Source organism: Capsicum annuum, chromosome 11 (assembly GCF_002878395.1).
Source record: "Capsicum annuum cultivar UCD-10X-F1 chromosome 11, UCD10Xv1.1, whole genome shotgun sequence".
Classification (NCBI taxonomy): domain Eukaryota; kingdom Viridiplantae; phylum Streptophyta; class Magnoliopsida; order Solanales; family Solanaceae; genus Capsicum; species Capsicum annuum.
In genome coordinates, this window is record NC_061121.1 from 217,152,324 (window position 1) to 217,167,759 (window position 15,436).

General features: G+C 38.6%; 1 long non-coding RNA gene across 1 annotated transcript; it reads left to right on the forward strand.

The window, feature by feature from the left end:
* Positions 1-601: 601 nt before the first annotated feature.
* LOC124888709 lies at positions 602-6,475 on the forward strand. Its single transcript, XR_007047445.1, has 2 exons — positions 602-1,699; positions 4,788-6,475. It is a non-coding gene; the product is annotated as an uncharacterized LOC124888709 (long non-coding RNA).
* The last annotated feature ends 8,961 nt before the right edge of the window (positions 6,476-15,436 follow it).

The window sequence follows — 15,436 nt, forward strand, 5'->3', positions numbered from 1 at the left end:
AAATCCTTCATTAGCTCCATTAAATGCCGCAAGCCAAACCACACATAACCCCCTAAATCGAGACTCCAATAGATCAACTTGTTGACACCTAATTTTTGCCCTCCACGACTACGTTTAATTCCGAGTTTCTTGAATTTTAAATAAAATCAGAACATATACTTTATCTGAATAAAGATCTTTGCAAAGTATTTATTTGGGTGAATTTATCACTTTAGGTAGCAATTATATATTGTCGTATTTAATTATACTAAAATTTTATAATTAGGTTACTTAAATATTTATTTCACAAAATATTGGATCCTAATCAGGGATTACTTTTGAAAATAAATTAAAATAATAAAAATCTTGATTTAAATATAATTTCTCCTCAAAAATAATTATTTGGATAAATATGCATTTGATTTTATTGAATCAAGAAGCTCAAAATTAAAGGAAGTGTTAATTCATCTCGAATTTTGATTTAGTTTAGTCAGTCTATTAAATTTGGCTATAATTGAAATAAAATTGGCCATAATTCCGATGCAATTGGCCGATTGATTTTCAATTTGGCCAAAATTTAAATGAATTGGCCAAGTCTCTAATTACATAATGCACCCAATACCCAATTAATCCAATTTGGTCCCATTTTCTAAACTACAAACAGTGGCCCTTTCTTTAATTTCCATTACCAGCCTTCAGCTATAACCCAATTATAAAAACCACCCAGCCCATCCCACATATATCTTCTCTCCTCTCAACCCTAAATCAACAAAGGAAAAACCACAACATCCTCCAGTAATCCCCAATACTCCCAACCCGCCGTCGACCCAACCCCAACTAGAACCTGAACCAGCTCCAAAACCCGTCTCCAACAAAACCACAACAGCTCCAACCCTTCTTTATTCCTCGTCACGTGCCCTTCCACGTGAGTGTGTACGAGAAGGATTCTGAAACCTTCTAGAACAGGCCTAGGTGCCTCTCCTCAATGGCTCAATCCTGTGAAACATGGTAGCAATAGTACGATTTCATACATCTATGGATGAATCTCATTGGTTCTGAGGGACGGCTTGTCTTTATAAAAATCGATTGGTCCACGTTTCTCTTTTTGGGAAAAGAATCCAAGATTTGGAGCAAAATAGGGATGAAAGCAGGATCTTTGGGTGGGGGGAATTTCAATTTTTGAATCTCAAATATCGCCTTCGAAATCCCTAATTTACCCCCAAAATAAGCCCTAGTTGTTCTCTATAAAAGGTGAACCTGAGAGTTGAAGAGGGTTTTTTTTTTTGGTTTCGGGGGCAAAGAGACAGGGAGGGTCTTCTTTCTCTTTGGAGGTATTTTTTTTTCTTTGGGGGTGGGGGGGAGGGAGTCGAGGCTCTAAGGGAAAATCTCGGGGTTACCGACTCTAGGTCTTGAACGAATAAGCTAAAGAAGGAATTTTTTTAGGGCTGGTTCAAAAATCTGGGTTTGACAAAAAGAAGGCTCGAAAATTAGGTTTTTTTTTTTTAGTCTAAAAAAAAGAGGAAATCTTTCTTGTTCCTACTGAGGTTGAAAAAATTCAGAGGCAGAAAGGGGTTCAAATTTTTTTTCTAAGGGAAATTCTGGAGTTAAATTTAGGTTGAAATTTTAGTTGAAAGTTTGTCCGTTGGTGGTCCACGTCATGAGATTCCGATAGCGACAAGTTTGCTGATAGTTCGTCGTCCCGTTTGTTGCATCGAAACAAGTAATAACCTATCCTATTAGTTTTAGATTACTTCTACTTTATCTTACCATTCTGTAATGACAAGTAGTTTTCTGATAATCTTGTGCTGGGTTGTCTGTTGTAGAGGCCTTAAAGGCCATAGGTTTTGATGAAAGCTATGTGGGCTAAATAGTCGAGTTGTGATCAATTCTGTTTAGACTATCGTTAGTGTTTGTTGTCTTTGTCTTGTCTCGTAATCCATTTACTTATTTTGACGTTATTGATTAATGATTGACTTAATTACTCATCTTGCATATTGTTTGTGTCTTGAGTTTTCAGTTTCCTGGTTAAAGTTCATGTTTTGACTCTCATTTAATGGTTCAACCTGGTTACATTAAGCCCTACTGCTTTGCATTTTTAGTTTATAGATAATTCTCTTTCATATTGAAGCTGTCAAAGTGTAATGATTTGTCAAACATATGAATAGATTCGCTCTCTTTTGATACGTTTTGATGTCAAAAATCAGTAAAGTTCCTAACTTTTTCCTTTGAGCTCGATTCGTATTACCTCCTGCTTCGGTGTTGGTTTGACGGTCCGAAACTCTTATGAGTTTTGCAAGGCCGCGTTTCACTGGGTACAAGTGATTGCCTTCATCTATGGAGACTGTTATAGATAGGTTTTCTGTGCCTGGATGCTCATTCTTGAGTTTTAAGCTCATTGTTTTGAGGCCACTGTCATATGGAAACTTTTCTTTGTGAATGTTCAACATGTTGGTGCAGTACTGTCACTGATTTTCTTTTCCTCCACTCTCTCGCTCGTGTTCGGGGTTGGGTCATACGGTTATATTTAGGCTCGAATTTTCTTTAAAATAGCTTGTAAATCACTTTCTTTTGCCTACAAAAACATGGTATTGTCACACTATTTTGATATTCATTATTTTTTTTCTCTGAAGTGTTTGACTTCATTGTGAGTCTTAGTGTTGGAAGGAAAACTTACAGTTTCTCAGTTGGAGGAGACCTTCAGGTCCCTAGTGGCCAAAGTGTCAAGAAAGGCTAGGGATACTAAGGTGTTAACATTTTGGCATCATAAATGCTATTGAGTGTTCTAGTTTGGAAGTGTTAATGTTCATATGGCTTGATTGTCCTAAAGAGATCTTTTTGTGATATCCTTTGTAGCCTCGGAATTTCTATTTCTGTTGAATACTATTCAACCTAGGTGAATCCTTCTTTTTCCCTTTATTTCCTAATTGTTCAAAGGAGTCCTGTCGCTTTACGATTTGCTCATTTTTTATTTATCGTCTTTTAATTTATGTTAAGAATCAAAAAATGTAACTCACTATTCATCCCAATATTGCAAGTTCTAGTTGTTGAAGTCTTAATGTGTTAATTTGTTATTGATTGCTTATTTGAGGATCATTAGCTCACATGTTATGTCGATTCATAATCATTTCATCCGTTATTAGTAGCATAAAAATTATTTGTTATGATTGGAATTCATGGTTGTTCAAGTTTTGTTTATCTACAGTTAATCCATTGCATGATTGTTTCTAGGATTTTCTTGGCTTACAAATTAATTGGTTCTCTGGTTGGTTTGAACTTGCGTCTAATTGTCCCCTCCTTTTACCTATTCATTTAATCTCCCAGGAATGTCCAGTTCATATTTTACTTTGCTTTGTCTAATTTTTATTCCTTATGGTTTCCTTATTTGATTTTCCATGTATGAGTTTGATTCATGTTTATTTGTTGTCTAAATTATTCATTTTTGTGAACATATATTAATTCTTTGTATCTTTTCTTTGCATGAATCACCTTGGAGCCCAAACGGGCTCCTTTTCCTTGTATCTCATAATGGGCCCATGCGGCCCTTCTTTTTGAGTCAAGACGAAGGAAACTCAAAGCCGGTTACATAGCATATGGATACAAGGAGTCGAAAGAAGGGGAAATGGGTTAAATCCCTCTCTCGAAGCGACAACAAAACCCGAGCCTTATTTTTGGTTATTTATTTGTTGTCGTTATTTATCTATTGTTGTCGTATGTATTTTTTAATTCCTTTATTCATTCATTTGGGTCTTGAAGCCAAAGTTGTAAATTTAACACAGGTGGAGCAAGACTCGAGCCGAAAAAGGTTCAAAAACATAGAATCAGGATAGGTGAAATGGGCCGAAAGCCTAAACTAGTTTATGACAGGTTGATTTGGGCCCGATGGCCTAAATCTCTTACTTCCTCCCCTTCCCCGATTCTTTATGTTTGTTTTCCTTATGTGCTTGGCGAACCTAGTTAAATCCCCTAATGAATTCGCTAAAAACTAATTTTTGCAAACTTTCAAAAATATCTCTAAAACCAACCATTTTTTCAATAAATCAAATTTTAGAAGTTTATCAAAGACGTTTTCAAACAGACCGGATAACCGCAAGTTAGCGGACGTTTTAGGTGCCTAACACCCTCCTAAAACGTTAATAGGAATCGCTTACTCAGAATCTCTTAACTTAAATGATTTTTCTGTTTTGAATTGTTTGAAGTAACTTTCTAAAGGTTTCTTAATTCCTTTTCAAAATTAAGTGGCGATTCTCTTCTCTTAAGTCAAAATTTCCGCAAAACAGAAATGGCGACTCTACTGGGGATATCTAACTAAGTTCTAACCAAATGTTTGATTTCATCTTTTGATTAACTATTTATGTGTTTATGTGTTTTGATTCTGTAGAGTTTAATTATCGTATCTCATGGCATATTCCTACATTATTTAAACTGTTTTGGGGTTTCATGGGTATCCCGGCCCCTATTGATCAATTCCAAAAATGTGTTGGAATTACAAACAGTTTATTAACACGTGAGTCGTCTAATGGTTGTTTGTATTTTCAAACTCAAGTTGTCCACTTTAGAACTAGTGTTCAAACCCACTCTAGATACCTAGGATAGAGCAAAACCAAAATCCTATTTTAGGCATGAGCCTAGGACGATCCAATACTCGAGCGGGGTATTGGGCCCATTAGAAAACCTTCCCTGTATCTATTGACCTCGAGTCAATTACAAACGAATCATATTTATGTGTTGAAGAAATATATGCTTGTCTAATTCAATCCATTACCCTTTGGGGGATGGAGGAAGGCTTATCTTTGTTTGCTTTCGTGTAGGTATGGCTCAATTACATTCCCACGAGAATTTCAAGATGGTTACTAAACCCGATGCCTGCCTTCATTGATCCAAATGGATGCTTGGCCCAAAATGATCCACGTGCTTACCACTTTTTGGGATGATCAGAATTTGGTGTTTCGCTTCGGAGATGTAGAATTGACTCCTACCATCGAAGAAGTGTTAGTTTGCTATGAGAGTATTGAAATATGTTTCAAGAGAAAAGAAAAACCTAATAAGAATATTTTAGTTCCTGCAGGTGGTACCGTCAAATAATTAAAAAGGCTTTTTTAACTGACGACGACACCTGGCTAGGGGAACGTGATAGAGCAAATATCACTTTTCGGGAGTTGTATCATCGGTTTGGAAGATTCAATGCCTTTCACAAATTTAGACATAAATTTGAGTCCGAAGCAAAATGGAAGGAGATGAGAGCCTTTGCATTTGCGGTAGGTCTACTCGAAACCATGGTGTTCCCACAGGGGGAAAATGGCACAATTCATCCAAGGTTTGTTATGGTGGCTCATGCACTTTTCTTTAGAGTAGATTATGATTCTAACAAGGTATTCCACAATTTAGCTCCCATGATTGTCACCGACATATATCGAGCCTTGGGAAGGTGTCAAGTCAAAAATCGTTTCTTTCAAGGTTGCAACCTCATATTACAATGGTGGATAATAAAGCGTTTGGTAAAGGATTTGAGAATGGTACAACCTGATCATAAAATAAGGGTGGATATGCTGGCTTCGCACTACATGTGGTTGTTTCTACACAAGTTCAAAAGGGAAGCATCTCACGAATTTTGGTTTAAGACTTTTGGGGAATTAATAGATAACGATATGCAATGGTCCATTAACTCTCTTTGTGCAAGGAAATAAACCATTCGAGAGGGCAAGTGGCCTTTCCTAGTGCTTCCCGGTCTCAGAAGGACCCGTCCCTACAATCCTAGAAGAGTTCTTAGGCAATTCGAGATCAATCAGGAGGCACCATAAATAGATTCCATGCATAGGTGTTTCACCGAATATGATAAAAGTGAGTCTCCGCTCAAAGATGGCATGATAAGTAGATGGAGAAGAAGGTGGACGAAAGTGACTTTTCGTATAGAGCATGACCTTGAAGTCAGTGACACTTACAAGGAGTGGTTAAAAAAGAACCTCGCCGGAGCATTGATTTTGGGACCAAATGTGCCCACTCGGGTTGTGGATGTAGAATCCGAGCATCAAGTTCGACTCTACAGGCTACAAGATGAGTTCCAGAAAAGTTAAATTGTGCACCAACAGGTACACATGGAGGACGCTTTAACAATATGTATGTTGAGGGAAGAGCTAAAAAGAGCTAGGCAAGAGGCTGTTGACGCTAGGAAGTGTTTAATCAATTTGGATGATAGCATAGCCTCTCAACTCGATAGTATAGGGAAAATGACTTACGATAGCAAGGCACAATTATGCGGGAGTCATCTTATCATCAATAGGTATCAAATAGCACAGGAGGTAAACAAGGCAAAGAAAGTAAAGGCAGACGAAGGAGCCTTTAGTAGCTAGTTTTTCTATTTCCCCTGTGCGGGAACTTATCTTCTTTCATATTATTTCCCTTTTCCCCTAAAGATTATATCCCTTTTTCATTATCTTTTGTAGGAATTTATGTCCTTTTTCGTGTCTATATAAGTTGGGGGTTAATGGATTGACTTCGAGGAAGCACATATTTTCTTCAAAAATCGTTAGGCTTGAACCCTTGGCTCAAAAAGGGTCACCCTAACTAGGATACGCGTTATTATAATGTTTTTGTGTGATATAACTGTTTTATGTACTTATGTGCGTTTGTTTGGATCAAAGGAAAGTTTATCCATTATGTCCTATGGATGAATTTGGCTATGACTAAAACAACTCTACGTGGTTATTTTCTGTCAAATATTTTGCATTACTTATCACATACGAAAACTAACACATCTGTCTTTGAGTTGTTTTACTTTACAGATAATAGAAATTACTCCATGTTGATATAAGCTGGCAGAACATCCCTACTTCACCCGATCGAAAGTGCACAAAATCCCATCCTCTGACCATCATTCAAAAATAATAGGAAATGATGAAGAAAGCGCACTGACTATCCGGGACAATGTGATAGCAGGACTTGCGAGAAAGTTAGAAATGCTTCAGGAAGAAATAAATCACACTCGGGATTTGGCTAACTTGGCCATCACCATCAATGCCCCCGCTCCGGGAGAACACAGGACTCCACTCCAAATTCCTCCCCTCAGCTCCCCTACTCTTGGGGATCAGCCAAATAACGTATCGTCCATCTCCGTTCCCCCATTTGTCCAAAATACCAATCATGAAAATAACCCAGACACCTACCATCGGTAAAATCCATCTCTAACCCCACAGAACCCATCTCCGAATCCATTCCCAAATCCTCAAAACACATTTTCAAATCAACAAAATGTATTCCCAAATTTGCAAGATTCACTCTCAAACCCACAAAATACATCAAACCTACCTTTGAATCCCCCAAATTCATTTCCAAATCCGCAAAACCCCTCTCAAATTCTGCCAAACTACTCGCAAAGTTCACAAAATCTTTCCCATTTCCAAAATATCTTCCCCACTTACCAACCAAATTTCTTTCATACGCAAAATTAAGCCCTCCTTTCAAATCCCCCTAAGGCCATCATATCCCCTGATATCTATGAACCCCTTCCTAATCTTGAGATGGACTATTACGAGGAGAAGGAGAGAGTGTAGAGGACCGAGCTTGAAAGAAATTTGCTAGCTATGAAGGAAGAGATCAAGAGGATCAAAGAGTCTCATGGAGCCAGGGACCACGACGGTTTGGGGTATGGCGACTTATGTGTTCACCCGGGAGTAGACCTACCAGATGGGTACAAAGTCCCTAAGTTTGAAATATTTGACTGTACCAGAAACCTAATGTCCCATCTGAGAAGGTACTATGAGCAACTGGTAGGGATAGGGAAAAATGAGGCATTGTTGATGCTCTTATTCAGTCAAAGTTTAAGCGGCAAAGCCTTATAATGGTTCATGTCTCAGGAGCCGAAAAGATGGACTGGTTGGAAAGCATTGGCCAAGGGTTTCCTTGACAGGTTCGCATTTAACATTGAAATAGTCTCTGATCGATATTCACTAGATCGGATCACATAGCGAAATGACGAAAGTTTTTGAGACTATGCTTTTTGTTAGAGGAAAGAAGCTGCCAAAGTGCAACCCCCCATGTCTAAGGAAGAAATGGTATCTGTGTTTTCTCATGCTCAAGAAGGAAAATATTATATCAGGATAGTGTCCGCTGTCAGGGCAAATTTTGCAGACTTGGTAAAAATAGGAGAATCATTGGAAGAAGGCATTCGAACAGGGAAAATTGCCAAAACCCCGACGTCATCTGGGACTGTCATGTTCTCGAAGAATAAAAAGAAAGATGTAGGTGCGATTTCTGTTATTTCTGTTGTGAAAATAAAAAAGAGGTTCAAATCTAGGAATGTTTTCTCTTATCCGCCATCACCAAGACTTCAACATGTATTCTATGCCCACCCCCAATACCAGTTTCACTCCCAAACCTCCGATCCTCATACCAAGCTCCACAGCTAAATATCTTTCCCTAATACCCAGTTCCATATCCAAATTATCAGTCTCATTTCCAATACACTCCTCCAAATAACCAAATAAATTCCCAAGCACGTCCAAATTATCACCAAGTATCTCCTCCTACAAGTAAAAGCCATTATAACTCCCCACGTCCAAAACACGAAAAGAAACCTCCCTGAAACTTTACCCTATTAGCTGAAAGTCACACCCAATTATTTGAAAGATTGAAGAATGTTGGTCATTTGCAACTAATAGAGCCAAGGTCTGTCAATCCCAACTCTCAATTTTTAATGCAAGTCAACATTGTGCCTATCATTCAGGTGCAGTGGGGCACAGTAATGAGGATTGTAGCTACCTGAAACATAGGATCCAGGATTTAATTGATCAGAAGGTCATCACGCTCTAGGCACCTACACCAAATGTTAACAGTAATCTATTGGCCAATCATGGGGGACCTACAGTTAATATGATTGAAATCGAGGGTGAATGGGTGTCTGGCAAGATCATTACTAAGGTGAACTTTGAAAAACCCAAAAGGGAAGAAGAGGTAGGAAAAATAGAGAGGTTTATTGGTGCCTTAAGTGTCAACGAGAAAGCCCCATTTATAGTGATGACGGATCCAAGTCAGGTGCACCCTCCCCCATCAAAGAAGGAATTCATTGTACAGACTGTTGCTGCCCAAGGGATGATGCGGTTGGGACGATGCTACATCCTTGAGGAATTGACGAACAAAAAGAATTCACAGAAAAGGCCAATCACTGAAGGAGAGGCTGAGAAATTTTAGAGGCGTATGCAACCAAAAGATTACTCAATTGTGAAACATTTAGAGAAGACACCAGCCCAAATCTCTATTTTGGCACTATTAATGAGTTCACAATACCACCGACAAGGTTTATCGAAGGTTTTGGATGAAGCATATGTTCCCACAGGTATGAATATTGAGAACCTGGTTGCGATGATAGGAAACATTATGGGGAATCATCGCATATCATTCAATAATAAAGAGTTGCCATTTGAAAGAGCGATGCACAACAAAGCCCTGCATGTCACTGTCATTTACCAAGATTATGTGATTAATCAAGTATTAATAGATGATAGATCTTGTATGAATATTTTCCCCCTCTCTACGTTGGTTTAAATGGGCTATGATCTGGGGAAAATTCATCAAAGCCACATATATGTGAGAGCATTCGATGGAGGGCAAAGAGATACCATAGGAGAAATTGATTTGTACATCCAAATGGGAATTGCTGAGTTTAAAACTAAGTTTCATGTTATGGATATCCATCATAGCTACAACTTGCTCTTGGTAAAACCATGGATACATGGTGCAAAGGCAGTTTCGTCACCCCTTCATCAATTATTGAAGTTCATTTGGGAGGATCATGAAGTAGTCATCCAAGGAGAAGAAAGTCGAGTGGATCGTCCCAATGGTTACGTGCCGGTGATTGAAAATGTTACAAAAGGTAGCAATTTCTATACAGTGGAAATTGTAAATGTTGTGGATGGGGATTCAACGTCCAAAGTGCCAATGCCTTTTGTCTACAAAATAATTGTGATGGTGATATTAAGAAATGGTTTCAAACCTGGTCGAGGTTTGGGTAAGGATCTACAAGGAATTATCAAGCCTATTTCGATCCCAGAGAATGGCTCTAAGTATGGGTTAGGATATCAGCCTACCAAGAAGGATAGGGTTGAGGATGAGTTAGAGAAAAGTTTGTTTAGGCCCTTGACACTCCTGTTCTAGTCATTTCCTGTATGAGAGGTGTCAGATGATGATGGTCTTAGGGATGGGATAGAAGATTTATTCGAGGGTTGTAATGTTGTACCAGAAGATCTCCAAAAGTCCAGTGGGGTGAAGCAAATTGCGCCAGGGGAGGCCTTGCAAAACTGGACCTCCACTCCACTCATAACCCGTCGCCCATCGTGGTATATGAAAGGGCAATTAATAATCATTTTTAAAATCGGTGATGATTCAGAGGAGGCCTTACGATCCACTTTTTATATCTCAAAACTTTCTTTTTGTATTTTACTACTTTCAAAAAGGCATGGACTTGTATTTGCACAAGTCATGAGACATGGTTTTGTAATTATCTCTCAAATTTTAATGAAAAGGCCTTTATTTATTTAGAAAATTCTATTATTTCTAAAATACTCGTCATATATTTTGTTATTTTCTTGTTATCATCTAACTTGGTTTGTTTGTCCCTTATAGTAACTGTAACTTAAAATCTGCCAATGTCATGTCTGTCAAAGTTTAAACAAACAAAATGAAGGGAACGATGATGATTGGAAGGACGGGGATGAGGAATAATTAGTTGAATATATGGAGGAGTTTGAGAATCAGGAAAAACCAGACCTAGAGAAAACTGAAACAGTAAACCTCAGAGATCATGATGAAATCAAAGAAACAAGTGTCAGTGTCCACCTTGCGGAGGCACAAAAAAGAGATCTCATTCACCTGTAGCGGAATATATTGACGTGTTTTCTTGGTCCTATGATGATATGCCAGGATTGCGCACCAGTATTGTGTCACATAAGTTGCCAATAAATTTGGAGTTTGATCCAATCAAGCAAAACATATGAAAATTCAAGCCAGATTTAAGTCTAAAGATCGAGGAAGAAGTCATAAAACAAATCCAGTCTAAGGTTGTGGAGGTCACAAAATATCCGACGTGGTTGGCCAACATCGTCCCTGTACTGAAGAAGGACGACAAGATTCAAATTTGTGTTGACTATAGAGACTTGAATAGAGCCAGTCCTAAAGATAATTTTAGGTTGTCCAACATCCACATCCTCATCGATAACTGTGCAAAGCATGAAATGCAGTCATTCATTGATTGTTTTATCGGGTATCATCAGATATTGATGGATAAGGAAGATGCAGAAAAAATAGCTTTTATTACGCCCTGGGGTGTTTATCATTATAAGGTAATGTTGTTTGGTCTCAAGAATGCGGGTGCAATATCTATGAGAGCTATGACGACGATTTTCCATGATATGATTCATAAAGAGATTGAGGTGTACGTGGATGATGTAATTATCAAATTCTGCGAGAGTTCAGATCATCTGACTCATCTAGAGAAATTCTTCAACAGATTAAGAAAGTACAATTTGAAGTTAAATCCTGCTAAGTGTGCTTTTGGTGTGCCATCAGGGAAGTTGCTGGGGTTCATAGTCAGCAGAAGAGGCATCGAGCTAGACCCATCCAAAATCAAGACAATTCAGGACTTGCCACCGCTAAGGACCAAGAAGGAAGTCATGAGTTTTATGGGTCGATTGAATTATATTAGCAGATTCATCGCTCAATCGACAGTCATATGTGAGCCACTTCTCAAGATGTTGAAGAAAAATGCATTGAATGAGTTGACAGAAGAATGCCAGAGAGCTTTTGACCGCATCAAGGAATACCTGTATGCACCGCTGGTTTTAGTGCCGCCAAGAGAAGGAATATCATTGTTGCTTTATCTGTCAGTCTCAAAAAATGCTTTCGGATGTGTCCTCGGGCAACATGATGAGACCGGTAGGAAAGAAAAAGCCATTTACTACTTGAGTAAAAAATTCACACTATATGAAGCCCGTTACAGTCTTGTAGAAAAGACATGTTGTGCTTTCACTTGGGCATCACAAAAGTTGAGGCATTATTTGTCGTCCTACACAACATACCTCATCTCGAGAATGGATCCGTTGAAGTATATATTTCAAAAGGCCATGCCTATAGGAAAGCTAGCCAAGTGGCAAATATTGCTGAGTAAGTTTGACATTGTGTACGTAACCCAAAAGGCAATCAAGGGGCAAGCCTTAGCGAATTATTTGGCAGAAAATCCGGTTGATAAGGAATACGAGCCACTTCAAACTTATTTCCCAGATGAGGAAATTTTATTCGTAAGGGAAGATATTACAGAGATTTACCCCGGATGGAGGCTATTCTTTGATGGGGAGGTCAATTTAAAGGTTCAGAAATCGGAGCAGTTTTAGCGTCAAAGATGGGCCAACATTATCCGATAACTGCTAAGTTGCATTTCCCATGCACCAATAACATGGCTGAATATGAAGCTTGCATCCTGGGTCTCAAATTGGTACTTGATATGGGTGTTCGTGAATTGTTAGTCATCGGAGATTCAGATTTGCTGATTCATTAGGTACGGGGAGAATGGGCGGTAAAAAATCCCAAGATTACTCCTTATGTGGAGCTAGTTCAAGAATTATGCGAAAGATTCAAAGAAGTTAATTTCAGACATATCCCACGGATACAAAATGAGTTTGCTGATGCTTTGGCCACCATATCTTCCATGATTCAGCACCCAGATCAGAGTTACATTGATCCTTTAGAAATAAGCTTGAGGGAGCAACCCGCGCATTGTGCGCATGTGGAAGAGGAGCCTGATGGAAAGCCTTAATACTATGACATTAAGAGGTATTTAGAATCTAGATTATATCCTGAAGAGGCTAGTAACAACCAAAAGAAGACAATCCATCTTTTGGCAAAGAACTACTTTCCAAGTGGGGAATTTCTTTTTAGGAGGACTCCTGATTTGGGATTCCTAAGATGTGTCGATGCTGCGAAAGCCAATAAATTGATAAAAGAGGTACACGCTGGAGTTTATGGGACCCACATGAACGGGTTTTCCCTTGCCAGAAAGATCCTGAGAACCGGTTACTTCTGAATGACTATGGAAAATGATTATAGTAAGTATGTACAGAAATGTCCAAAATGTCAGATACACGGAGATCTGATTCGCATGCCTCCACATGATCTTTATGCGATAAGTTCCCCTTGGCCTTTCATATCTTGGAGTATGGATGTTATTAGACTCATAGAACCATCAACATCGAATGGGCATAGGTTTATTTTGGTTGCCATCGATTACTTTACTAAATGGGTTAAAGCTGCTTCATATAGAGCCGTCACTAAGAAAGTGGTTGCAGATTTCATCAAGAATAACCTGATTTGCCGATTCAAAGTTCCAGAATAAATCATTATAAATAATGGTGCCAACTTGAATAGTCACTTGATGAATGAAATTTGTGATCAGTTCAAAATCGTGCATCGCTACTCGACTGCATACCGTCCTCAAATAAATAGAGCCATGGAAGTTGCCAATAAAAATATTAAGAAGATCCTGAGAAAGATGGTCGAAAATGATAGATCATGGCATGAGATGTTACCTTACGCCTTGCTAGGGTATCACACGATGGTTCGAACCTCCACCGGGGCAACCCCATATCTATTGGTTTATAGAAATGAAGTGGTGATACCTATTGAAGTTGAAATACCTTCCCTAAGGATTATCCAAGAATCCAGACTAACTAACGAAGAATGGGTTCGTGCTCGCTATGAACAACTCATGTTGATTGATGAAAAGAGAATGGTCGTTGTATGCCATGGTCAGCTGTATCAACACAGGATAATTCGTACCTTTAACAAGAAGGTGACAGTTTAAATATTTGAAGTGGGGTAAATGGTTCTCAAATGAATATTCCCTCACCAAGAGGAGTACAAGGTCAAGTTCGCTCCAAACTGGCAAGGGCCATACATAGTTCGCACGGTACTATCTGGAGGAGCTCTGATTTTGTCTGAGATGAATGGCACAGAGTGGACCAAACCAATCAATTCTGATACAGTAAAGAGATATTATGTTTGAAGGACATTCTAGCTTTCGTGTTTCTTTAGTTAATTTACTTGTAATCGCGTTCGTAGTAATGTTATTTTCTAGTATGTAACTGCCTAGAATCCTTTCCCTCTATGTATGAACTACGTGATCACCTGAATTCCCAACAAAAGGGAGACGTAGGCGGCCTATGTCGGCTTTGGTCAACCCATTAGATTTTTCTCTCTCTCTATATATATATATCCCTAGCATAGTCCTAAACTACGTTTGACCTGATTTCTGCTTTAACGGGATATGTAAGCGCCCTAACGGCTCGGTCATATAGCCCCAGGAAATGGAAACTGGGGAAGAATTTTTGAGAAGGAATCTCAAAAATTCACAAGAGAAGATCAACGAAAAGAATACAGACCAATAAAGACTTTAGATCTGTTTGAGATGATGTCATCTCAGACTACTTTAAACTGGGGCAGAAATTTTGAGGAGGTCCTCAAAATTTCCACTAATATATTAAAATATATTTCAAATTCCCCAGCACTAGAGGTCGAAGTTGAGATTGGAGAATCATTACATGTGATAAAGTCTAGGAAGATTGAATCTCCGTCTTTGATAAAACTTCTGGTAGAGAGCCTCGACAATGCTAAATCCATAGCAATTCTCTGTCAAACGTCGGACATTGTCAGAATCAAGAGAAAGATGGTCGTTGGACTAGCACATGACATTACTGGCAGAGATTTTCTAAAGTTTTAGAGAAGCTTTCAAAACTATTTTCTAAAATTTAAGACTACTTTCAAAAATCTTCATAAATCTTTTAATTAGTGTTTGCCTAGACATCAATTGGAACGGAGAGTCAGGGGTGAAGGTCCCAGCATGACGAAGCACCTGAAAGATGGCGAGGAGCAAATCAAGGATCGAAGAAGGTCAACACAGAGTAATTTCATTCAAACTAATCATTTTTCTGTGGATGCAGGGATCAATACTCAAAAATGAGAGTCTCTTTCAAAAAATCCCCAGCAAATTGGGAGCTACACCAGAGTAGCAATGCTCAAGAACCGTATTTTAGGGTAGCCCTAAAAATGGGTTTAATACCCATTTATTGAAGACCTTTTGATTTGTCCACCTCATTTCTTGAGATCATGGAACACAAACAAAGGAGTCTTATCTTCTTTACAAATATTGTATTTAGAAGTTTCCTAAAAATAGTCGCTAGCAAAAGCGACTTTATGTCTACTAATCGTCTACCTTGAGTACAGGTACATGTAGAAAGCAAGACGCTAACAAATAAAGTTAGGGAAAATTATTTTAAAATTTTTCAAGAGGGCCATTGCATATCATTGCCGCAAGGGCCATTGCATATCATTGCCGCAAGGGCCATTGCATATCATTGCTACAAGGGTCGTTGCATATCATTGCCGCAAGGGCCATTACATATCATTGCCGCAAGGGCCA